Below are 24,452 nucleotides of genomic sequence, written 5' to 3' on the forward strand. Positions count from 1 at the left end.
AACAAGTTCAACAGGCCGAGGAATGTCCGCAAGATCATATATGTGCCCTAAGAGTTGAAAGTCATTACATGTGATCACCCTGGGCTTGATGTGGAAGATGACAAACTAGCAAAGCTTCCCTACTTTAGCTGCTCACTCACTTTGTGAATAAGCATGTACTATTGCTAAAATGTTTTTTAATATATATATCTATATATATCTATATAGATATATATATAAAATTTAAAAAAGCAATCGCTTTCCCTAAATGACAGTTTGTTGACAAGACTATCCTAAAATCCTGTGCTGAAACCACAATCCCCGATGACTACTGGGGCCCTTTGGAAGCTTGATGACAGGGATGAGCGCCTTTACTTTCATGAATTTTGTCCATCTATCAGTCAGTGTCTCTCCCTGTCCGCTACCTTAACACATGGCTCACACTAACTACTTCAGACACCTCCGCAACACAACACACAACAAAGATAACTTGTTCTGGATCTTTACTATTGCCACACTAAGAGGTGGGTGTCGACTGAGTTGGAATATCAGCAATTTACAAAACAGGTTTCCACCAAGAAGACAGACTGCTGACTGCTGCAAGAGGTTTAGTCCAACGTAATAAAAAAAATTACCACTTGGTAATTATTTATGTCACCATATATACCAAGTGGTATTTATGTGTGTGTGTGTATATATATATATATATATATATATATATATATATATATATATATATATATATATATATATATATATATATATATAGATGAGAATTGTCCTTTTTTATACATATACACACATTTCCCATCTCAAGTTAACCTGGTAACTTGGACAGCATTAGCAACCTGACTCCATCATCCAAAATGGCTGCATTGGTCGTCATGGCTGACCTTAGCCACCTATCAAGCCAAACAAAGTGATTACCTTGTGATTAGTGTGAATTGTGAGGCAGCTCCATTAACCTTTGACAAACAGTATGGAGGCTGCAGTGGCAAGCCAAGTGGAACGCTCTCCTGACTACCTCTGAAAAAGACATGAGTGAGGTGAGTGAGAGAGAAAGAGACAGAGAAACTCAGTGTGACAACAGAGCAGCTCCTATTAGGTAAGCACATTGAGCCGTCAGGCCGGCACATTCATCAATACACACAACCCCAGTCAGCAGCACCAGCAGGCTTGCCTGCTTTTCTACCGTGCTACTGTTACCGTGGTGAGATCGGGAGGGTGGAGTGATAGAGAGGCATTTGTGAAAAAGACTTGGAGCACTATTTGCAGCATTCGGCAATGCAAATATTTCTATGCATGGTTTGGGTGGTTTTTAGTAGCATTTTGTCTACCCTAATAGATCAGTCATGGGATAGAGATATCATTATCATACATGCACTGCAATTGCCTGGACCCAGGGTGTGCCAAGATCAATGGACAGTGAAATTTGGATCAATTGATTAGTATGCTGCTGTTAAGCTGCTGAAACATATTTTGCAAACAGTCAATGTGTTGGATGGGCTATGAATGGATTGGGTCTTTGGCTGCTTTCAGAGTGCAGCATCCAGGCATGGGGTTAGGCAAGGGGATCTGAGCCATATGAGAAGTGAGCTGTATTGGCAGAGCTGACGAGCTTCCTCTGCTCATCTTAATGTCAACTACCAGCAAACAGAGCTCAAATTAGGACTTGCTATTTAACATTCCTTTCACAATCAAAGCAAATGAGTACTTCTATATTTATATTGTCCCTTTATCGTTGTGAGGAGTTAGTTCACCACCATGGAGGTTTTAATTTAAAAACTGTATGACCCGCATTGAGCCAAACTTGCATTTGGTGCAAAGGCAGATTGGTTTTATTCAAAGTGCATGGTGCAATTTAAATACAAACCATCCTCATAGCAAGACAGAAATGAACCATCATAGTAAATTTGACTCCAACAGCACTGTATTAATGATAGTCTTAGAAATGTAGGACATGGTATTATATTCACATTTAAATTATTAGGCTCAAGTATTGAACTACAGTGGTGGACAAAAAAATATCTACAACACAACTATGATGCAGCTTAATGTACTTAAACTAAACCTTTAAGAGTTTAGATTATAATAATAGATAGATAGATTAATTGATTGCATCAGACTAAAATCATTATGGCATTTTGTCAATTAAAACTAGAAAGAAATTAAAGCATTTGAGAGGACTTACATTTGACTAAAACTAAAAGGCATTTTCGTCACAAGACTAAAGATTAATGAAAATTGTCTGTCAAAATCAACTTTGGATACAATATTAACTGCAATAACAAACAAACAAGCAATGCCAAATATATATATTTAAGTATAAAATTCCTTTGAAATTATTTTCCTAATTGGTTAATTAATTAATTAATAATTAAGTGAATGACTAAGCAACTGAAAAATAGATACTTGTATTAGCTTCTCAATTATGAAACCTTGTAGTTTCGTCATTTTGATATGATGCTGTGCTACGACTCTGTAGTTATGCTGTGCCAGCAAAACACATTTTTTCGTTTCAATAAATATGTTTATAAACATCCTCAAGGGCTCTGGGAAGGTGTTCGAGGACATTTTCCAATTTCCTAAGAATCAGTGACCAAAGAATTTAATGATTACTCAAAAACACGACTTGAGTTGCAGCTCTGGTTCAATTAATGCCATTGTTGTTGTTAGCGGAGAAAATACCAAAACCGGCTGACTACGTCATAATAAATAATATAACAAAACAGGAAACAAACACAAAATTGACACAGAATTAAATCACTGTCTCTGATAAAAATGCATACAAAGGTTTCATTTATTGTAGGGTTACTGCCTCCAATTGCATTATATTTCCCAAATACTAATTTATCACGTCACCTTCTGAACAGCATTCATGCTTGAATCATAAGCCCCCTCTTTTCTTTTCCTGCCACTGACTTGGTCTCAATCATGACTGTAATTTGAGAGCAGCATGATTGTGTTAGGAGTAGCTGATTGCTCTGATGAGCAGAGAGCGGCTGAAGAGAAGAAAGTGGGCCATCTCTGTCGAACAAATAATGACACCAATAACAACCAGGGTGATATGAGGTTGTCAAAGAGACTGTGTCTCTCTTAAATGAAAAACCTGTCACTCATACAAAATGCAAACTCGCCAAAAACAATCCTGTATGAATTTACAAAAACTTGAGCCTTTCAAACAGTTATATTTTTGAAGTACAGCAGCAGCAGCTTCTAATCATTTTAGTTAACACATTCTATCCACATGCTTAACCCTGCTTGTAGCTTTGCACTATCATCATCCTTTAGGCAGCATGTTGTACCTTATTCGGGTATACAAAGGCTAATGCATCTAAATCACACCTAGTGGACTTGAATGCTTGACACTAAGCTTCCTGGCCTACTGTAGCTAGCTTGAGTGGGCGAGAAATGAACCTTGTTATATGTCTTGACACTGGGCCCTGCTCCCTGGCAAATAAAAACATGCCTCTCACTTACTGGCTGCCTGCGCCCACAGCCCCATACATCAGCATTATAAAGGAGCTCAGCAGCCTCAAGGTCAGCTCAATTTCCTCCTGCCGTTATGAAGTATCAGAATCACAGCGAGAGGGGGCACCCACACACATGTAAAGAAATGATTTAGGAAGCAGAGAAGGGGAGGGAGGGAAAGAAGAAGGGGGGTGGGAGAATGAGAGAGAAACAGTGTGTAATACATTAGGGAACTGTGACAAACCACTGGGAGAGAGCCTGCCTCTACACGAAAGATGTGAGTGTGGGCATTTGTGAGAAAACCTAGAGAACATTAAGCATACTTGCTCATTCCACACACACCAAGCGAATATACTAGTCTGCAGTATAAGTAATTGGATTGAACAGTTTTTGTTTAACAAGCTGATTCCACTTGTGTAATTGCTCAAGTGTACTCTGTAAAACTACAAAGCAATTAGACCTACTGAATTATTGTTTCAGAAAATGTGAATACAATGTTTACCATTCACTGTAATTAAATTCTCAGCTGTTACATGGGCATAGCAGCGACCTAATGCAAACCTAATGCCTTTGTTCCTTTTGCGATCTGGGCCCATTCATCACATGCTCAAGCAATTTGATAAATTACACAGGAGCATGAAAGCTGATCATGTGCAGAGCAGAGAGTGTGGTGCCTGTGTGTTTGCCTCTGACTGAGTCGGCAGTCATCCTTGGCTGCCTCACTGGCTGAGGTTTGACATCTTCAGCTGAGAGCCTGGGGAAATAACAGCAAATTCACTTAATGGCACCACCTCATCTATTCCTCATACAGGGAGAGGAGGGAGAGAAGAGGGAGAGTTCCTTGAGGTGTCACAAAATGGCTGTATGCTCTCGGCCGGGTTGCTGTCTGTCCCATCTGTGGGGGTGCAGGTGTGTTGGTAAACACTGAGTGCATTGAGATCCATCACTGGCCTTGGTTGGCCACCAGCTGTAATTTGCAGTCAACTCTGACCCTTCACAGAAAGCCAGCCTGCCTATGCTACCAATGTAAAGCTTTTTGTGGTGACAGTGCAATCTGGTTTGATGAGTGTGTGATTGTGTGGTTACATATGGGCATATGTGTGATGACCTGTGCGTGCGAAGACAAGCATGTACAGCCTGAGTCACGACACACATGGCTGGTGGTAGGTGGATGTGGCTGTGTAAGTGTTAAGTAAGTGCAAGCGAGTATGTTTGTGTGTCCACAGGAAGTGCTACAGAGTGAGAGGTATAATGGTCCCACTCCATCTTTCTGTGAGGTATTCCAGAAGAATCCAGAGCAGAGCACAGTAGCTGGGGAGAAAGACTGGACTGGCTTGCCTTTGGATAAGATCTCAGGGTAACGGCAGGTATGCATCACAGCACAGCCCCAATCCCCTGAAAGCTATTTTCAGAGCCTCTGACCCCAACATGACTGGCTGGATGACATCTCTGTGCCAGCAACACAGGAAGAGCAAGACCCAAAACCACACTGCTTTCTCTCAACACTCACAATATTCCATTCCTGTAGCCTTGAACAGCTGTTACTCTTCATATGTTTTACTAAAAAGGACTCAATAACTATGTATACAAGAGTGCACTTCCTCAATAATTTACCTAACTGAAACAATATTATGAATAATAAATTGCCATGTAAAAATTGTTTTCCAATTACCCAAACCTGAATACGGTCATATTCGGAGAAAGCATTAGCACATTAGACACTTACTCCAATTGCCCTTTTAAACTGCATTTTGGATATGCCTACACTCACAGAGCATCAACAGAATGCTTTAAGAATAATTTATAGTCATATGACTTCTTGATATAAGGCATCAACTGATTCATTTAGTTTTCATGTGGGTGCAAAGATGTACAATATAGTGTTATTACAGAGTCTGTACAAAGGTTGTAACACTGATGTAAAATCACGGAGAAATGGTAGGAGGCAGATTACTGAAAGGAACATAAACATGGGAAATAGTAACCTACATTGACAGAAATATATATAGGATAATGTCAGTAGACGAATGCAGTTGACTACACAAATGCATCTCGGACTTCAACCGCTTGATCATCTCAATTGATCAAATATTGAATCAATTATTTCATTACCTAAAACCCAAAGAGACACTTTCAAGCTAGAATGCTTAGCTGTTTTGCTTAAAAATTTGTTAAATGATTCACGGATTATCAGAAGACTTGGTAATTAATTTTCAGTTGCTTGATTATCAAAACATGCAATCACATGCAGAGCTTGGAGATTATAATTTAAAATGTGACACAGAGAGGCTGTTTTGGCTAGCAGACGTGTCATCATTGGAGGAAGTGTTGAATAAACTTGACAAAGGGAAAGCAACACACTCTTCTGCAGTTAGGTGAGCCTTTTTTCTGGATCAAAAGGCAGAGGATATCATCAGCTCGAGCAAAAATCAATCACTCTTGTATCACTAAGACCACACTGTGCTCTTTGCATACATTTCCAGGAGTGATGTCTGTTAATAGACTGGCTGATAACAGCTGCATAATATTTATCAGTGAGTTCAGTGGTGCTGGAGAAGGGAGACGGATGCCTTCTGTGTGCATTCTTCTTACATAAAGCTCCCTCCTATCCCATCTGAATGAATTGCTTCCCACTACTTGGCTCCCCATGGTTACCTTGTCAGCCTCCTCTCCATCTCAGTTCTACACACCTGCACCTGACACTGTGAGCGTTCTGTCACCCACCTCTCATCATCTCCCTGGAGAAAATGTTCAGCCCCGCCCTGCAAGCTCCCAGCAGCTCCTGGGGCATGGGACAATTAAAAACAAGGCAGGAGCTCAGTCGAGCTGTCAGGCTGAGTCTCAGATGGGACCTCTCCCGTATCGCTGCAAAAGTGGGGAGGGGAATTTGGGGTTGGAGCCCAAAGAAAGTAATATACTATGTCTGTTGTACTTGAGATCAACATTCAGTCCAGTGAAAGGTGATGGCAGCATATCAACACCCTGAAAGCAATGCAGCCTGGCTGGAGCGATATATTTGGCCTTAGAGTATTCAGACATTGCTTGACTACAGGCGGAGACACACACACACACACACACACACACACACACACACACAGATATAGTCTAGTGTCAGCCAATTACAAGCCTGCCCTGACTGCCCTTGACAACACTCCCTAACCTCCCTCTACAATCCATGTCAAAACCCTGTGCTCCGATTTTTTTATTTTTTATTTTTTGCACCCCTTGCTCCCCTTTTTTGCTTCTTCTTCTTCTTTTACTCAGAGTCTCTGTCTTTAGGGTATGAAATATTTAGCAGCCCCATCTAACTACACCTTCAGGCACCGAGTCAGAGCTGTCTCCCTCCCCAGGTAAGGAGTAACGAGAGAAAAAGACAGAGGAAGACGGGTTAGTGTAATATCTCATCAACATTATTAAATCATTTCTCCCCTTGGCAGTCCCTGGGTGGTCTCGGGTTGTGTTATTTCTCAGTCAGGGTTCAGTGGCCTCAGCTCCTAGGGTCGAGTTTGGCCGTGCTGCGAGGCGAGTGCTGTGCTAAGCGGGTGTCAGGGGAGTTTCCCCTCAATTAAGCAAAGGTAAAGTAATGCCTCTCACCACGGTAGCGCCTTGAATACATTAGTCTTGCTGTCACCACAGGCTAAAGCATCAAAATGCACAAAGAAGACAGACAGCTGGTCGCCTCAACACAACTGAAGCAGGTTAAGCAAACCACCATCAGGATTGCACTGTATTAAAAAAAAAAAAAAAGGGTTTGTTCTACGTTTGACACCAGGCACATGAAATGGCCTGCAGGATGTGATCTGAAAAAAATTATTTATATTAGTGAATACATGCATATAATCAATTATATTGTACACCAAAAGAGTAAACAGTGCAAGATCATTTTGTTTTAGAGTTACTGGGAGTTAGGCTAATGAGTTTGTATTAGCTGTCTGAGTGGATGACACTGGAGGACAGAATCATTGTTGTGTTAATTAAACCTGAATGAAATGATGCTGATGAAAAATTAGCATGACCCATAGCCTCAGATAGCCCGGGATACTGCCAGGAAATAAGCCTCACAGCAAGCACACTTTTTAGAATCAAAGCAAATCATTTGAACCAATTCTCTGATTAAGTAAAAGTGGACATCTGAGGAATCAATTACAATTACAGAGAGTGAACTGTGTTTGTTGCAAGATGAATTAATCACAAAAATCCAAGCACTGTCAACATTCATGTGAACCTACTTGTCTCACTTCAAAATAAAAAAATAAATAAATTTTGACACAATCACCCCACTGGATCCAAACGAACTAAGGGGGTTAATAAATATGTCAACTGCAATAATGCCTTCTTTTGTTGCTCTTTCTGTGAGCATTACAGTATACTGGACAGATGTATTGAAAAGGGCTGACTGATGGCTTTACTGTAGACTGTCTGTCCACCTCTTTCCCTTATGAGACATGTCAATGTAAAGAAACATGAATGCAGCAGACTGTCCTCCATTTTCTCCTCCTGTCTTCCTCCTCCCTTGTCAGAGGCAGGGAGAATGACGCAGTAAATACAGATGCTGTGCACACCGTAATTCAGGGGCCCAATGTCTTTTATCTGCCATGACAGCTTCTGCTGCTGTCGAAATCAAACGCCCGGGCGCGAGGAAAAAGCTAGTATTCCCTTTAATAAACTGCCAGGAAGAGCAGAGTGGGGCTAGAAAGGGAGGCAGTCAGCTCTGCTTTGCACTGGCCAGGCTTCGCTAAGCAGCAGCTGAGGGGAGAGGAAAGACAGAAATGGGGAGAGCGCTCCTTCAGGCATTAGTCGGTATTATGCCACTCAGGCATCCAGTATCATACACTTACCAAGAGCCGTCTGAGCCGATTGGTCAACGGGGAGTGCTGTGCGCGGCAGAGATATGCACACCGACATGAGGACTAGAGTAAGAGATGGTGGGCAGCACAGTCAGCACCTGCTCCCGGACTCATCCACAGCCCCTTTGAGCTGCCAGGGTCAATTAATTACATCCCTCCCTTAACGCTCTCCATTAGGATAAACAGAAATAAATGAAGAGCAGGCTGACAACAAGGAGGGTTCAGAAATGCCCCCAAGTATCATCAGTGAACAGGTTCTAAAATCTTCAATCGATCTTCAGTCTATACTAGTTTCACATAAATTGATAAACTGAATACTTTTGTTACTGTGTTTACTGTACAAAATAACAGATACATTACTTTGAGCATATTCAATTACTTACTGATTAATTGGAAAAACAATTAGAGATAAATCAAAAATAATCTCTCATAGATACAAAAATAATCAAATGATCAAATTAAGGGTTGCCAGTATCTTTGTTTGTCAGTAAATAGGACAGACAGATCCTATCTCACCAAATTCTCCCACTGATTCATTCTGTGCCTGCCTGTGTGCGTGTGTGAGTGTGCGAGTGCCTATGTGTGTGTTGGACAGAAGGATGAGGAGGGCTGCTGCTTTGGAAATAGACAGCTTTTTGTTCTGACCCCACAGCTGTCACTTGCATAAGAGAGCCAGTCACTGGCAGCACACATAAGCATTTTCCTCACTCACTGTCTCTCACACACACACACACACACACACACACACACACACACACACACACACACACACACACACACACACACACACACACACACACACACACACACACACACACACACACACACACACACACACACACACACACACACACACACACACCCCTTGACATTGCAGCAAGCTTGAGCTTTAGGTGCCAAGACCCCTGAGGATACTGTTATGATGCACAACTGCATAAGATGAGGAGGCAGGAGGGGTAAATCACTAAATACCTGGTCAGTGTTTAGAGTCCCACTCTGCCTCGGTGGCCCTAACACCATTAATATCCTTCCTTTAAATCCAATTATGAGCCATGTGTGTCCACATCAATCAGCCATTTTCATTTGAGCCTGTGGTCTTCTTTATCACCATTACTGCTGCAGTAATTGAGGCGGCGCTATGGAGAGGCTGTGCAGTTTACCTCCATCTGGGAGGTCAAGAGGAATGCAATTGGTTGACAATGATTATGCTCTAGCTGATTAGACTATGGGCTACCACTGAATATTTAGCACTGATTACACTAAGCCCTGTAGAGAGCCATGTGGCTCACTAACAAAAGAGACAAGCCACAGGGCAGGGAGAAAATGCTAACAATCCGCATTTGGTAGTTTAAACAGGCCACCTACTACTTTTAGTGGCTGGATCAATGTGATCAGCACATTTTGTGTTGTGGTTAATAACATTGTTTTTGTTTTAATATTGAGCCTTTTGTCATGAAAACAAACTATGCTGAGCAAAATAATTAGTTTTTACCAACCATCATGGCATAAATCAGCTGAAATCTTCTGAAAAATAATCAGCAGGGAAACAAAAATAATCAGTGTGTAGAGACATTTATCATTGAGGAAATCCCATTGCTGAATCTTCCAATAATTATGGAGGTATATTTCTGCCCACATGACAGGAAACAATGTCTACAACTTATGGAGAGACAAATCAAAACATTTTAAAATATGTAGACATATTAACAAATTATACACAAAATTGCTCCTATTGCCCTGGGGGTATTGTAGCATTTTTTTCAAATGTAAGTTATTGTGATATTTACACCGAAACATACGTGTGACTGATGTGAAGATTAAAGAGGAAACATGGCAAAGATGTGAAGCGAGAGAATGACAAGCATGGTAAAAATAAGAGAAAAATAACCAGGAGAAATGAGAAAAAAGGAGGGAGAGGCAAAAACAGATGGAAGAAGGCAGGAGGACATGCACTTATTTTCAGAGCTTTAACTGTCTTGATCCTTAATAAAGAGGTGAAACTGATAAGGTTTATGTCACACAGCTGCCTGTCCCTGAGAGCACAAATCACAGTCAAGTCAGGTTTCCTTTTTTCCCCCCATTTAAGAGAGCCAGTTCTCTCCTCACTTGTCTTTCACTCTCTCCTTTATTCAACACTGCGCAGCCTCCTAGAGCGCCTGCTTGTCAGAGTGACAGATGCAGACACGACCACTGACCTAAATCACTCTTTTCCAGCACATTAACCCCTGTGCCCCTACACCTTTAACGCAAAACACAAAACACCAACATAGGGAAAGGCTCCAATACAGTCCTTACAACACTGGCCAATTAGAAATACCTACAAAATCCACCTACTTTATTATCAACTCCCTCTCTGAATGCATCTTATTCTTGAAATGCCTAAACAGGACAAGGGGGGAAAAAAATCCCATCAGGCTAATAAATCAGCTTCTGTTTTTCCTGGAGGGATTTTTTTTCCATCCACTATGGTGATAAAAAAGATGTGTGGGGAGTAGGGCAAATAACATACTTGTCCACCAACATGGAATGGATCAATAATACTTTAATTATTAGAGCCCATGTTTATGAATTGCAATAATCATTCATTAAAGATGCCGGCAGCGGCAACCAAGCGGCCAGCCGGGCGTCAGGGCTGCGTGCAATCGTAGGAGAAGGGAGGGGAGCGGAGGACTAGCGTAAATGATTCATGGTTTGATATCTCTCCTGTATAATGGGTTCCTCCGGGGAGTTGCAGGGGCTCCACTGCAGTGACTGACTGCCTGGTTCGCTCTGGCTCTACCCAGGCTGGTCCTGCAACCGCTGCCTGCTGCCTGAGATTAAAAAAGCCTTGCCTACCACAAAAAGCAGCTCAGTGAAAACAGAGAGCCGGGATGTGCTCATACACACATAAAAGGAAGCAACATGATTCAATTTTGTCTCACAAAGTATCTGGGTGCCTGCAGGAGTGAAGGATGGAAGACAAGAAAATATCAAAACCCTTCCAGAGTGAACACGCTGCCCGGAGAAATACTGGGGATACTAACATCTAACGGGAATACACTAGCATTCCCAACAATTGGACTGCCTTCACAAGCCAACACCCCCACCCTACCTTACACCCTGTCCTCACCAATGGAAAGAGAGAGGGAAAAAAATTAAGAGATTAAGGTTGTAACGTGTTGGGCTAATCATAACATAGACAGTTTAGTGCCATCTCACATAATTAAATGCTTTGCACTTACCACCTAATGCATACTAATTTGGAACAATCCACTCCTGGAGTTGGCAGACCATGAAGCTCCCTGCAAAGGAGGTGCTCATTTCTCTCTCTTACCCTGTGCGTGTATGTGTGTGAGAGACATGCACACACACACGCATTGATTTGCACAGGAGTAAGGTGCTAAAGGTCAGGCCGTGGACTTGAAAGAAAAGGTCAAGCATTATTACAACATGACTAAATAAACAGGCTGTACACAGCCCCCAGCCAAGCCGCTGTGCTTGCCGGACATCTCTATATACACGCCATACTACCTGTCTGTCTGGCTGGTTGGGATTCAGCTTCATCCCTTGTCTTTATCCACATATCCCTCCAGCTCTAAGACAGCTGACATGGGGACTGTCATATCCTGCCTAGATTCTTATCCCCTGCTGGCTTTTTTGCTCTCTTCCTCCTCAGTCACAAGCACACACAAATATGCACACAAAGCAGAGAGAAGGAAGCAGGGCTGCTGGGGCGTGCTTTAAAGTACATTAATATTAATTGCACTAGCTGGAGTGATTACACAGACAAGATGCCCCTGTGAGGGAGCTGGGTGCAGGCAGCCCCTGCTTTTTGTTAGCAGCATCGAATTGAATCACTTGTTTTATATTAGATGGGGTCTAGCCTCGCCGGCAAGAGGAATTTGTGTTTGTGAGTAGTAACTGTGTGTAGGTGTTTGTGTGTGCATGCGCATGAGCGTGGGTGTGCGCTGAGTGATAAAAACTAGGCAAGATGAATTATTAGGCTAGTGGCAACATCAACAGCAGCAGAAATGTGCTCCAAATAACACAGAGTGCTTAAGCGATCCTTCTTTTATCTCTCCTACTACTCCCAGCTTGGCTACCTTTTATGTCCTCCACACAGAACTCAATATTCTGTGAGCAATGAGCTTTGCTAAAGATGTAAATAATCTGCTGTCCTGAGGAGAATACTTGCTTTTTCAGTACAGTGGTGTAAAAATACAAGCCTGGGATGCAGAAGCCCATCGCCACCTCTAAGCTTCTTTCTCCCCCTGTAGGAAAGGCAGGTGGCTGTAGGCATCAACAGATGACAGCTATATCTACAGTTCTCCATTTTTACCTCTCTCTCTTTCTTCCTCTTTTGTCAACTGCTATTGAGAAGCCTGACACTGTCATTACTGCTGCCTCACAGTAGAAGGATTTTGCTGTATAGTTTTTCACTCCTTTTCCCATTTCCCCCAAGACTCATCAATGCCCCATTACCAAGTCAAATCATGTGGTGCTGCAGAGATTTGTTGAAAACCAAGCTTGGAAGCAGACACACACACACACACGAGGATTCTTTCAGGAGCCCTGGGAGGTTTTCCACCAGCAGCTCCACAGGATCACATAGAGGGCGAGGAGGTGAACAGAGGAGAAATCACTGCTGGCTAAATGCTTGTGAGTGGTTTATGGCTCAAAGGGGCAGAGAGGTAGATAGAGATGTGGTAATGCATCTCCCTGACGCGCCTTTAAGCAGACGACCAGACTGTAATCTCCAGGGCCCACTAGTCACACATTATTGTTTCTCATTTCATGTGTCACAAACAATTACAACATGCCTGTCATTTTCTATTCCCCATTCACTATTTGCTTATAAACTAAATATACAGAAATCTACCAAAATATTGTCCACTTATGTGACCTCCATCCTCCCTAGACAACCACACATTTGTCCCCTAAGCTAAATTCCCAGACAAGGACACATAGTTCTCACTTTCATTGTCTTGATTTCTCAGTGGTGGACAGCAACATTGGGATAGCGGGGATAGGTAGGAAGTATGATTGAGAAAGAGCAAAAAAATCTGTGTGTGTGTGTGTGTCCTTTTAGCCTTTTAGTTTTCTAAGCTTATTTTCATCCTCTTTACAACAGCCACTTCACAGGAAAGAAAAATGACCAAAAAAAAACTATTGGGAAGAGTCAGGCAGAGAAAAAAGAAATAAAGAAATAAAGCAGCATTGTGCATTGTTTCATGTACAGGGTTACACAAACCTGTTGTTGATTAGAGGAAAAGACTGAGTGCTAAATACAGAGGAAAAAGACAGAGATGACTGCTGGTTCTCCTAAGAAACTTAGGAGGGCTGCCAGGGGTGGTGGTGAATTTCTTCCTTGTGATAGAGCCATCACACTGAGGAGTGAAATTTAAACTCCTGCTGTCAGGAGAATTTTTTTTTTTTTATTACACTACATGCATATTCTCCATGTGCTTGTGCATGAGTGTGATGTAAGGCCAGACAACACCTTCCTCTACTTACTACATTTGGTGTTTGCAGTGAGATCTGGCTTTGTGCCAAGCAGATAGTTTGCTTTGTGCCAGAAATAAAAGAAAGGAGTGAAAGACAGTACTCTCCATGCGCTCAATCATAATCATTGAATCTGTGCATAAACAAAACATACCCAATCTTGATGAGGGAATTGCACTATAGCACCGCACAATTTCATCTGCCATTTGTGTTGTTTAGAAACAAACAAGAGAAAATCAACACGAAACATTTTTCACTGGATCCATCCTGTTGGAATAATCTGAAAATTGACAAGCACTTTATCGAATCATCCTTAGTGGCACCCCACTAATTTCTAAGTGAGGAGGCAACGAAGGAACTTTTGGGGGGTTAGACAGGAATAAGCTCAGATGACCAGGCTTTAGCAATGGCATGCCAAATAGCTTTTTCCTCATATGAGAAGGTGCAGAAATATAGAGAGGAGGAGGAGGAGGTTTTGGCCTCCTAGTGTGCTGCTATGCCCCAGCTCAGCTAAGTGACAGTGAATCCTACAGTGAGTCGATTTGCTGCTTTTGAGTGCCCCGAAACTTGTCTGGCAGAGTGCTCGCAAGGGAGAAAGATAGATGGGTGAATGTGGGGACTGAATTTCACCTCTCGCTGTCTTCTATTTGTCCGTTCATCCCTGGAGGCTTTTGGGCTGCTTAGTGCAACAAAAGGAGGGAGGAGGGGTGGGGGGGGGTCTTTGCAGCAATACACAGACTAAGCAACAGTAGAAAGGACAAGTTTGCAGGTAAATAGTGAGGAGCAGCTGGCTGGGAGCTGAGGCAAGCTTAGGTTTCAAGGGAAAAAAAACAAAAAAACATCAATCATCACTGACTTCTCCGGAACAACAAAGATGCAGCTTATAGCAACGGTATTCAACTTACAGATTCATCTTATTTTGTATAACAGCTACTTTACAGGCCTACACAAGCTTTAGTTAGCATGAAAACAGTAATACATAACCAGTGTATTCCCCCAATGTCACATTCAAAGAATAGTTGTGTTACTTCACAGACACACACAAACAGGTGTGCAAAGCAAGATTTAACCTGACTTTTAACTCCACAAATAACCAAACAATGCTGTTTGAATATGGGCAGTTGATGACAGGAGTAATTTGCCACATCACTAGTTTGAAAAGGAGCACTTGAAGATGACAAAGAAAGACAACTTTATTGTCATCTTAAAGAGGATCTATGAAATCAACGGGAGGAGATCAATGCTGTCTCTCCCTCTCTCTTCCTCTCCCAGCACTTTACATAGGCAGCAATAACCATCACAGAGGCTATCATCTAGCTCACCGATTTCCTGTGCAGGACTCCCAGACACCTCAAGGCAACAAAGCTTCTCTCACTCCATCAGTGCATCGGTCACATCCACAACCTCACACACAAAGGAGGAGGAGGTAGAGAAGGAGAGAAGCTGAGGGGGAGAAAATACCTCAGGCAAGCCAGATCCAGATAGAGAGAGCTAGAAGGGAAGAAGGAGGAGGAGGAGGAGGGGGTAGAGTAGGATGGAGGGTGGGGGTGGGGAGCAGACTAGCAGTGTCTTCATTAGAGTAGAGCAGCTAGTTCTGGAGTCGACTAGCCAAGACTAGTATTCAGAGCTGGCCATCCTCTCAGTTAATTAGGATTTCTGCTGCTTCATTTTCGGGCGAGGGACAGGATGTTGGAGTTTTGATTGCCTTTTATTTCCCAGTCTAGCAGCTCAGCTGCCTCTGCTTTATTAATGGGAGATCGAGCAGATTTACAGCTCCGCAGCAAACATCAGTTTCAATAATTACAAGAAAACTGTTAGCGGAAACACAATGAAACACACATTGCCACCATCACCACTCCAACCCCCTCCCCTCCTTCAGAGGATCTAATTTCCATAGATGTGCCCTTTTCATGATTGTATATTATTGAGATGTTAAAACACACATTGATTTGACTCAGTCACACTTAACTCTTCAAACACTTAACGGCTAATCCCTGGCCTGAAGGGCAAAGCAAATGTTGTGAATGTTACATTTACATTCAATGTTCAAATCTCAAAATTATTGTTGTAACAAAACAACACACATTAAAGATGATTTACAGCTTGTTAAATAGACTGGTCAGAATCCGAATATATTTAAAAAAAAATCATCAAGTTAATTGATGGGATAAAACATATTTAGAGATATATATGGGATTACAAGAATAAGTCCTTTTATTAGCTATATCTTTGCACTCTGCCTAGAATCATGCCTAGAAAAAGATTTTAATGGTTGACAAGATAGGCTACATGCATTTTTGTGACCAAACTGAATGCTGGCCTCAAACAGCTACAACTGGGAAAGTGAATAGACATCATGTTTTTAAGGCAACCAACAGCATATTCAGAACAGAGAAGCACAGATTTCATTTGAATGAAATCAATAATTGTGTTGACTTGCAGTGTATTGCTTTCTTGTCTTCTCATCTTGCTTGCTAATGTTTCTTTCATGAGCCAACCCACTGCTGGTGACATTATAGCTACAGCACTTCCACAAGTCCCCAATGGATCAGTGAAAATGGTTGGCGTAAAACACAATTAGCACGGTCCATATGGCTGCTAGTGGAGGAGGAGCAGGAGAGGTCCCACGTGGTCTTCATAGAGGCTCGCTCTTTTGTTACCTTTAAGATCAAACTGTTGTCATAATAATGGGGCCATTTCAATTTTTTGCTGCTTGGTTGTTTTTTGTGAAGCAGCACTACTCCAACAGATCCTCAGATTGTGGAATGATTCTTGGCAAATAAATCGACCAACCTTGGCTGATAACCCAATCAATAGCTCCTTCATTATGATTAATGGCTCATATTGGACAATGGGGAAATTTAATGTGAGGGGAGCGTTACTTCCTCATTTCAGTGCTCAGCCCTATTGATTGGTTATAACCTCCCTTTTTGACCAATGGAATGTGCTGATAAGAGAAAAATGTGTTCGACCTATGTAAAGTGCGCACAGAGAAAATGATTTACTGTGCTCTGGGCGCGTCTCATTCACTGATAGCTCTGTATGCTCGGCCTGACAAGCATTTTCTTGCCTGAGAAACGCAGACACCTTTTACTGAGTAGAAGCGAACAACAACAGCTTGAGGCAACAGATTTATTACAAATTGATCTATTAGATAGCACTGCTGTGCTTCACTGTTTTCTCTCTCTCTCTCTCTCTCTCTCTCTCTCTCTGACAACCTTCCCCTGATGGTAGCTACAGCGTATCAAGAGTGGAAGTGCTACAGTGGCAAATCTAAACCCAATCCTCAGAACTCATTTTCTCTGTGCTGGCTGCAGAAACAGTGGTACAGAGACAAGATGTCCATGCTTAAACCTAGTCGATCCTGTTCTAAGTCCCAGCATCTAAACTGAGTCTCAGCAGGCTCAATAGGTCTGTCTGACCTGCAAGGGCAAGCAAGGACACAGTTTACCGGAGGCATCTCGTGAAAAGGAGAGTGGATAGAGGCCCAATGTCACCGTAGTCATTTCCTTATGGTTATGTGAACCCAGAGCTCAGCGCTGGCTGCTGCGTCTCCATTAAAACTTCAGTCACACGTCTGTGCTCTGCAAACAAACTGCCTCATGTGCACCTTCACAACATCAGCACAGCACCCATATTAGTCACAGGGGCCACAGAGCTCAACCAGCAGATTGTAAAGAGATGTATGAATGATTTGTCTCATCAACAGTGTTGAAAATCAATGTCCTATTGCACAGGAAAAACACATCAACAGGACAACACTGAAGACACTTTCAATAAAGACAAGTTGTCTGGATAATAGACAGTTGTTATTGACACACCTCCCTGTAAAACAATCAATTAAACCAACTGCATCTTTCAGACTTGCTAATCAAGTTGGCTCTGTAATAATTAGAATATAATGGCTTTTTACCCTAATCACGGCATCAGTGTACAGATCAACTGTGCTCCCTAAGCTTCAACACTATAGAGTCCAACCTGAGACTGGTCTATTATTAACCAAATGTGAAAACTCAGTCACCATTGCTGTTTATAATTGGTCCAATAGATCGATGGAAACCTCAAACATCACAAGCCTGAACAGAATATGACATGCTCCTTTAGCTGAAGGTTCGGTGCACAGAGCAGAGGGTATGGCATGTTACGTGGCCTGTTTAACAATACATGTGTGTGCTGAAAAATACTGCTGTCAATAGTAACAATGAGTGCTGACAGAAAGCTGCACAGACTCCATTGTGCTCCTTTGCTTTAATCACCTCCATCTTTCATCTGTGCTATGCAAGAAAAAGAGTGCACAGAGAAAAGGGCTATTGGCTTCTGAATGGTGTAAATTTGTGTATCATGGAGGGGAAAAAAAAGCACCATCTAAGGATGCTGAAATATTCCAGAGAGAGTATATACATCTATATAAACATCTCCAGGCAGGCAGCTGCAGGGGGGTGTGCACAGTAAAACACTGGCATGCATTGTTTGTGTTTCTGCACCACTAGCGCCATGCCGTGTCATTACATGAGGCAATCTCTTACCTAATCAGCACTGACACACACAGCGGCAAAGCACTCCTCCTCATCTCTCTCCCCCTTTCTCTCCCTCTCCTCAGGGGCCAGCCAGCTGATCCTACACCATTTCATTTTCCTCTTTCACTGAGATGGCAAATGGCTGACTGTTATTTTTGAACGTTTTCAATTCATGCTTTTTGGCACTGTAATTGACTAGGTTCTATTATTAGCCCAATGTGCTCAAATAGTGAAAAAAATGGGCTATCGTGTGCAGGCTAAGGTGTCCTTTAACTAATAATTAATGAGATGCATGAACACTCTAGTGAAATGTGGAAAAACTACCAGATACTGATGACGAGAGTTAAAAGCAAAATATATCAGCCACCATGTGGCCACGCAAAACATTCATTGTCTAACATTTTCTGTTGCTTCATAGGTCCTACAAACTGTAGCTTTGCCCCATTTCCAGCTAATACACTCCATTCTACAATCATAAATGCACATAAATCACAGAAAACACTAAAATGTGGTGAGTTGCAACACTTAATAGTTTCATGGCCATGAACCGGCATACAAAACTGAGCAAAGCAAATATGTGAACTACAAAAACTTTTGCTTTCATTCTTTCTTTCTTTTTTATGTTGTACCTGCTGACAGGCAAGGCAGCAACACAAAATACAATGTGTCTGATTAGTTGAGATGTGAATGCAATGCCAAGCTGATCCAATAAGACAAGAAGGCATATGCAGGATGAAGTGAGACCGACTTCACCATGACTGAAATCACAGAGGGGGCAGATTTGATCACATCTAGTACATCAAATACCACCAGCAATATGTAGCTAGACAGCTCACAATTGTTAACACAGATAGCGTTTGCCGATTGTATCTCCTTGGCACAATTGTGGAACTGCAGAGCTAGGTCCGAATCAAACAAAGATGAGATATGATGCAGCATGCTTGGATCTACTCTTATGAGAGGTGAAGGGAAGCTGTCAAAGAACACAAAACACATTCAGCATCTTGCCTCCTCTGGGTTGCTGGGATAAGCCAGGAAAAGGAAAAAGGTGGTGGTGGGGGCTGCCTCATTTCTGCCACGGTGCCCTGTGCGTGTCAGTCCAATATCTTAAAACAACACATGCAAGGCTTTGCTACAGCCAATTACCCGGCACTTGGCACAGGAACTGAAAAACATCTTTGGAGAACAATAAAGAGAGCTTGGCTCACTTTGCGTGCTGTCAGTAAGTGCTGACAGATTGTTATTTTTAATGAATATACAGCACTTGAATGGCCCATCAAGAGGTCTTTGAGTGAACATTGCTCCTTTGTTCAAAGCATTAATTTTCTGTGTAACAGTCAGATATCTTGCAATGAAATTGATACCTAGCACTGTAAAAGAAAAAGCCAAATCAGTTTATCTGCTTCCTAGCTTATTGTCAACTGCCTCCTCCTTGCAACACTGATGTATACTCATTAGGATACAAATACAAGGTAAAACTCTTTCTTGATGTCACCTGATATCGAAGGGTGAATGATTTCACATGATCTCCTGCGTTGGTTCTGAAAATTAGACTTTTCACTGTTTATCTGCCAACATAATTTCATACTGTATGTTAAGTCCCTGAGCAAAACTGTTTCAAACAGAACAGAGCATTAGCCTTATCAGCTGTCTTTCAAAAACAATAGGGTAAAATGTTTTGTGTTTTTTTGTTGTTGCTCAGCCCCTGCTGTAAATCACAATCTTGTGCACTATGGTAATGCAATGCCGCACTGCCTTAGTATACACTATGAGGGAGCACTGAGACTAGGCACGAGCATAATAACAGGGAAATCATCCTTCATGACAATTCATGATGAAAAAAATGTAGTGATGGCATCTTGGTGAAAAACAGCAAGGTGCCATTCAAGCACAGCATGTAAACATTGAATTCCTGAGCATGTGTATTGACAAATCACCCAACAAAGAGGTGTCAGGGCACAGTGAAAAGGGATTTTCTTCAACATTGTGCAGCCTTCCATTTTCCTCATATTACTCACAGAGCACTGCCATTGCTCAAACACACATTAGTCATTAAAGGAAAATAGCAGGGTTATTACACTTATCATTGCTCTGCTGCTCCTACAGCCACTGAGCTAGATTAACTTCTCATGGACATGGGCGTGTCAGTGGATATATGATTCAAGAGCCACTCTTAAGATTCAAACTGAAAATACTATAAAACATCCTGACTTCCTCTGAACTCCCAAACAAATGTGGAGTAAAATTAACTTGAACAAATGTACAAAAAATAAAGGAGATCAGAATAACACAGAGAAAACAAACACCACAAATGGGGTCTTGGCTGAAAATAAAGAATTCTCCTTTAACAAAAACCATAAAGCTAACAATGAGGCGTTTCTCAAGAGACTTGCACTAAAACAGTAATCAACATATAGCCTGTAATGGCAGACCTCTGTAACCTAGCCAGCATGTTTACAGTCTAAGTGGCAGGTGAAGAAAATTTAAATCATAACCACTAAGCTACTGGCAGACATAAAAGCAATGCAAACATCAGATGTGCCATGATGCAAGACGTATGGAGCTAAAAACTTTGATCGAGGTGATGCTTTGGACTGGAAATGCAATGAACTGATTGAGGGGATTAACAAGTGTATTTTTTGAGAAGAAAAAGACAAAAACAACACTGCACTATTCCTGATTTCTGACCATATGGGAGTATGTGGGTGTGTGTTTTCCTGCCTAACCCTCTGCTACTAAACCCTTGCATGTAAAAGACATTACAAGCATGAAGTAACATGTGTACGAACTTTGTTTTTCAGCTAAGTGACATGTCATTATCAGGAGCCCTGAACAGATGGCAACGATAAAAAAGGGATACAATAACAAAACCTCTCCGTGTTAAGATTGTTTACATAATGTTTAAAAAGACAGTGTGGGGCTAAGAATATCCATGTTTTACAATGCAGCTCTGTCAAGATCTCAGATAATTCATTAAAGATTTCTTTCAGATTCATGTTTTAACATTTTGACAAGTTAGGGAAAAACAAGCTTTGTTGTCAACATTTAATTTGAGTCCTTCAATATATCTTGGCATTAATGTAGCAATACAACATTTTCTCATTCCTTTAATCACTGAACTTAGTGTATTTTTATTAGATGTGGTCAGGTGAACAATTGTGCATGGCTATTTAGTCTGCAAGGCACAAGACAAGGAAAGCAGTCAGAAGTTAGCCATATACCTTCATTAAAAATAAGCTACTTACTTGTATTTGCTCTCCCCTTAGGGCTGGAGATATTAAAATGTACACGGCCAATCGACTTTTCAAAAGGACAGAGTATGCATGGCTAAGAAAATGAATGCATCTCCTTTTTGTTTACTATTCTCGAAACTCATAAGTCATGATAACTTTGACTAACCGCATGCAAAATTTCCACCTCGCTGCTGAGAGCACAAATCCAGCAAACTACGCCTTACAGAGTCCCAACTATAATACTGCTGCTACTACTTTCAAACTACACAGCCTGCCAGAGGTGAAAAGTGTTAATGCCAATTCTGCTACTTGTGTTTGTTGACAGATTCCTCCCATGAGGGTTTTTACAAGACTTGAATCTTTGTTTTCAAAAGTCAACACTGCTGAGACGCTGACGGGGTTTATATCTTTGATTAAAACCACTCCAGCAAACACTCAAACTGTACGCTGGGTAACAATAATTGAGCACAAGTCAAACACACAAAGACAGCAAGTTAGCTTCGCCAGCTAACGTTTCCGTGAGCTAATGACAATAGCTGAATGGGCTCAGACTACTCCCCGCAACAATGATCCAACCCTGGGTAATTCAAAATGGGGAAAACGCTCTCTTTGGTGCATTTTAAGGAAACAAACTCATTAAAACCACAAAGCGCTCATTAAAGATGAAACCACGCTGTGTGCATTGCACGGTGTGTGTGCTAACCAGTGTGAATGACTGTTTGTGTCCAGCCATTACTCTGCTCCTGACAGCCCCAATCAGTGCTAGCTAACGGTAGCTCATGGTAACCAGCAACAGAGAGAAGTCTGCCAGCTAACGAGCTAGCTGATGCTAATGGGCAAATTAGCCAAATAGCTAGCAAGCAAGAGTGTACGCTCACAGTCCAGCGTTTACAAAAAGTAATTCGCTATTTCTCCCTCGTTTGCTGGTGGACGTGAAATGCAAAGAACACGACTGGATGAAGCTCACAGCACTTACCTTCAAGAGCTTGATCTACAACATCTGTGATTTGTTTGATGAGACTGCAACAACAAACAATGGCAGCGGCGGCGGCAGCAGCGGCAGCAGCAGCAGCAGCAGCGGCGGCGGCGGCGGCAGCAGCAGCAGCAGCAGCAGCGGGGGCAATTAGCCAACGTTAGTTAGCCAAGTCGCCACTACAGAGAGTAGCAGAGCAGCTGCAATGCCACCTGTGTATCTGTTCTGGTGCAGCTACAGCCGACCGGAGCACGTTTGGTGTGATGCTGTCATAAATACATAAATGATGGACTTTAGAATAAAGAGGGAGTAATCGCTGCCGGGATGCTCAGACTAGTGTGTGTGAGAGGTACTCAGCATGACAGCATCCTTCTTCATCTTGGGGCGAGAACAGTTGGGGGGCTCTCAAAGTTCAACCGGTAAAATATCGTCACCCACTGGTCAAAGCTGGGAACATCCACCCAGAGACTCCTCGGAGCAACACTTGGTCCATCCTCATCCCTGGAAAAAGCCTGGGACAATGTCAGACTGTTCGGAGTGTCAGTGACGAGAAAACAAAAAATTAAGAAGAAGAAAAAAGAAAACCAATGTTTAAAACTTCGTACACGAAGTCTATGTATAGTATATATTCAATTCGTTTTATTTGTCATATGCATTAAAAGTACCATTTACAGGAAGTGCAATGAAATGCATTTTGCCAGACATCTCTTCAACCGTAAGATAGAAATAAAAAAGAAATAAATAATAAACACGAATATTTGTATGCGTGTATACATACATACAAACACTTACTTTATTCATTGCATTGAGGACTAGAGTAATTCATTATTTTTCATTCATTTTCACCACTTCACATTACACAATAGAATAGTTTGATGAGGAAAGAGCAGCAGCTGAATACTGGGGTTTAGTATGGGTACAGGATATTCACATGCATAAACCACTGACCTTCATTTGGAATATTTGTTTACTTCGATTCTGATTAAGGACAACAATAGCTCCTGTCATTTACCCTGTAACCTTAACCCTCTATAACAGATGTAACTGGACATAATCTGCTCAACCAGAGTGTACTGTACTGTGGAATGTACAATTGAAGTTCAAGGCTATTGCTATTCGGTCGTTGTTGTTGTGGCACGTGTAAATCTTATCAGCATACAGTCAAGTTAACTTTCAGATGTCAAGTGGTGAAACACTTGGACCTCAAGATGCTTTTTTTCTTGAGCTCAAGGGACATGCGACGCACATTTACTACACGGATTTGACCACTAGATGGAGCAGATCTCAAAGAAAAGAAATTCAGCATTGCAGTCAGAAATCCTGGATGACTGCAACAATCCACACTGGTACCTTTAAGAAGTTACACACATTTTCTTTCTAAGGGGCTTAAAGGGATGCGAAACCATTTAATTCTTCTAGGTGTTAGAGATTTCACTCACTGATTTGTTGCTGAATGACATTTACAACAGCTGATTGAGGAGTTTCCAGTTTCTGTGATATGTAATAGGTTGTGTCTTTGTACCAGTGATTTGTAATACATCTGCTTGGTGATGGGTAAGCAATGAAAACAGGTTCAGACAGAGCGCACACAAAGTGAAGTGGTATGGCACAGACCCAGCTGGCAAACCCCTTTGCTACCATACTACTGGTGAATAGACCTTCATTTATCTTGGTGAGGCTCAGCATAAAAAGAGCTTGCACAGAGCTCCTGGATTCCTTTACCCAAGGGAAGGACAGAAATGGCATCCCAGATTGCAGAGCTCATGTTTCTGCCTCTCCGTGGCACTCAGATTACATCACACACTTCACATAGACAGGAGAAGGAACTGAGGAGCCCTTTACTGATAGATATTTACCTACAGGGCAGATTTAAATGATTCGTAATGCATTCTGAAAATTCAAGACCAACAATGAGAAAATTGTCATGTGAAATTAGATTTATTTATTAATT

At 41.8% G+C, this 24,452-nt stretch overlaps 1 protein-coding gene across 3 annotated transcripts in view; it reads right to left on the reverse strand.

The window, feature by feature from the left end:
- The window catches only part of rerea (arginine-glutamic acid dipeptide (RE) repeats a), a 118,312-nt gene extending 95,698 nt beyond the window's left edge, over window positions 1-22,614 (reverse strand). The window contains exon 1 of one of the 3 annotated variants that reach the window (XM_029505619.1): window positions 22,505-22,614. The gene's annotated coding sequence lies outside the window, so the exon portion shown is untranslated. The remainder of the gene's footprint in view (window positions 1-22,504) is intronic. The other 2 variants (XM_029505617.1, XM_029505620.1) reach the window with 2 other exon arrangements.
- Between the last annotated feature and the right edge of the window lie 1,838 nt (window positions 22,615-24,452).

This window comes from Echeneis naucrates, chromosome 7, assembly GCF_900963305.1.
Source record: "Echeneis naucrates chromosome 7, fEcheNa1.1, whole genome shotgun sequence".
In the NCBI taxonomy this organism is placed as follows: Eukaryota; Metazoa; Chordata; class Actinopteri; order Carangiformes; family Echeneidae; genus Echeneis; species Echeneis naucrates.